Raw genomic sequence first — 3,177 nt, 5'->3', positions numbered from 1 at the left:
ACAGTCAGTAAATGGTCGTAAAAGGCACGTAAAGTGAGCCTATATTCGGACAGAAACACACGGTCTGACAGCTGTTGAAACGAGTACAATATACACTTTTATACACAAAATTCCAAGTTAACTTTAGTTTTTGTTCAATAATTACAACTTTGATAAGTACGAGACAAGTCACATTTTCACAATTAAGCAAACGAAATGGCACGCAAGATAAATTTCGTTGTCAAAATCATCACTTTTCACGCCTATTAGTTCAGCCTTTCATCGTTGCGAAAAGCTGTAACACACATACAAACACGATCTCATGTTTCATTCGCACTGCGAACACACGGACATGGGATCGTGCATAAGTGTGTGGGCTATCGATTTCGCCAGACCGCCGTCTGATTCTGTGTCGCCACCGTCAACACAAGAGTTCTTGGCTGAGTAGTCAGGAGCCTTAAGATAAAAACTTTTCTTGTTCGAATTGTTAACAGAAATTGAGAAAATAAAATTATTATTAGTAATAACTTTTGTATCACCACATGTTATGCATTGACAAGTAGAAATAATTTGATGCTCAACCAAATTTTCTATAAAATCATATTTAGTATAAAGAGCTACAACAAAATCAAATGCATTTCGTTTAATACCAGTCGAAAAATACTCTCCTAGATATTTTCGTATTACGTAGGTACATAAATTAAGTATTCCGTTTTCATATCGATGCGCTAATATATTTAAAACATTTAGTTTATCAAAATTAAGTAATTGTTTTCTAATAATATTTAAATGAAATAAACATTGTAATGTAGCATTGGCATAGCATGAAACTTTGTCAGTATTTTGAAAACCAAGAAATAGTACTTTGTCGAACTTTTTAATCTAACTGTTGAACGGAAGTTATTATTTTCGGTAATGTCCATGGCACATCTTTAATTTTATGATAACTTTGTCTTCCAATACGTGGCTAATAAATAAACAATAAAAAAGGTTGAGCATATGCCACACACTAGATCTTGTTAGTGAAATATCATCAATATATTCGCATATAGAATTAAAAGAATTAACAAAAATTATGCTAGTTTATGATAACTCTTTTGAAATAGTAATAATTTGTGCTTTTGGTTTATGTTCTCTCTCTCTCTCTCTCGCTCGCTCTCGCCCTCTCCCTGTTTGTCTCGTGTACTTAAATTACATCCGTATACGCATTAAGATTTTCGTTGCTAATTTTACTTTAATTTTATATTAAAATTAAAATTCTATGAAGGCATTGTAAACAGCAGCTTAATGGGCAAAACGCTTTATATACATATATATGTCACACGTACGACTGAAAAAATTTGAAAAGCTGAAATGGTCCCTTTTTGGGAAACGATCTCCAAATCTCGGTATCGGCTGCACCAATTTTATTCGGACTTATCGCAATCGAAAGATACCAATGACATATAATAAAAGTATTTATAGATTTTTTATTGCGGCTTTAGTTTCTGAGTGATTTTAATTTACAGTGTATAAAAATTTAAAACGGGCCGCTCATGCCGTTACCAATTCGCGAGACTAAAATTGCGAATTTGATAACAGCATGAATATATACGCAATGACATTCACACGTCAAGCGGCCTGTTTTATATTTTTAAACACTTAATTTAAAAGTAACTTATTAAAGTGTTAACGTAACTATACAGTGAAATGTCGACATATAATAGTGCTAACGAAACTATAGATAAATAAATCGGTAAATTACAGCAATAAACGATTGCCATCTACCTTCGAAAATATGAAAAGATGACTTTTTGAGGCGACGTATCTTACATAAAATTTTGACATTTCGGATTTCGCACGATATCTCCATTCGTGGGACACGTAGAGGTAAAATAAACGTTTATTATATAATTCGGACCTAAGCTCATATTCAGAACTCGATCGGTCTAGCCTTTATTAAAAAAACCGAGAATTTCGGATGCTCGGATGCCCGCAACTCGCTGACTCGCGTAAAGACACGCGTGTCTCGCGCTGCGCGCCCACTTGGCGCGAGACACTACCGTGTCTCTTGATAATATTTATTAGAGTGAAAATGCTCGTATATTTTCTAAATAAATTACACAGAGTCGTGGCTTATTTCGAGCTTATAATTAGAATAATTTTCAATTAATACAACCGGTATAAGTTACATAAATATAATATAAAATTCTAAAATAAAATTAATTAATTTCAATCGATAAAATTTGTATCTTTTTAATATCATGAATATGTGCAAAAGAAGATCTACATCATCGTTACGCTATATTTTTTTATGGATAGCTATAGCTATCATTACAACTTAATAATATCACACTCGACAAAAATATACTAGTTTCCTATATCCGGAATTAACGTTTTGAAAATTCTCAAAACGATTCTAATATAATATTTTTAGCAATTCTTTATATTTTAAATTTATAATGATTTCTTTAAAAAAAATATCTTAATTTCTTCACGTTTTTTAAGTTTTCTTTGGAAATTGTAAAATGAGGAATCTTGTAAATTCTATTTCAGAATTTACATCTATCTATAAAGAAATTTAGAAAAGTTATAAACTTTCTCAGCACTTCTAAAAAGTCTCAATTCATTTAAAAACTAAAAAATCTTTCTAAAAAATTTTTTAATTATATAAAAATTACGAAATATTCAAAAAATTACCTGAAAAATATTTAAAAAAATTGTCATAAAAGAATTTTTCTGAATGTCTCTGTAGAGTAGTTAAGACGACAATCAGATTTCATAACTGTTAATCACCGGAAGGATTGTTGTAGAAGAAGGACATGCGCGCCTGCAGCAGTTTGAAGAACATGATGTTGTGAAGGTTACTACTCGAGTTCATAGAGACCTTCATGAAAAGAAAGTTGCGAAACAAAGTGGTAGCGATGCAGGCGATGATGCAGAATGTATATATGTATACGGCATCCATAGTGCTCAGTAGGCCGTCCGGGTTCAACGTGAAGATCGACCCAAGGAAACTATTGTTGTACATGTTCGTGAATTATTTGACGTCACTAGTATTTTCGATACGCCTGACATCCTCCAAGGTGGTCCAGTACGACAGCCAGTAATCATTCCCGATAGTGGCAACCTGACTGATGATGAAGATCATCAGCAGTAGAGATAGCGTGAAATTATTGCCGCCGTTATGCAGATATTCCTTGTACAGGGTGTTACAGA

General features: G+C 32.7%; 1 pseudogene; it reads right to left on the bottom strand.

The window, feature by feature from the left end:
* LOC108758104 (multidrug resistance-associated protein 4-like) overlaps nucleotides 1–3,177 on the bottom strand; it is a 41,983-nt pseudogene that overhangs the window by 12,411 nt on the left and 26,395 nt on the right.

Source organism: Trachymyrmex cornetzi, unplaced genomic scaffold, assembly GCF_001594075.2.
Source record: "Trachymyrmex cornetzi isolate Tcor2-1 unplaced genomic scaffold, Tcor1.1 scaffold1505, whole genome shotgun sequence".
NCBI classification, from domain to species: domain Eukaryota; kingdom Metazoa; phylum Arthropoda; class Insecta; order Hymenoptera; family Formicidae; genus Trachymyrmex; species Trachymyrmex cornetzi.
This window is presented reverse-complemented; position numbering and strand designations above follow the sequence as displayed.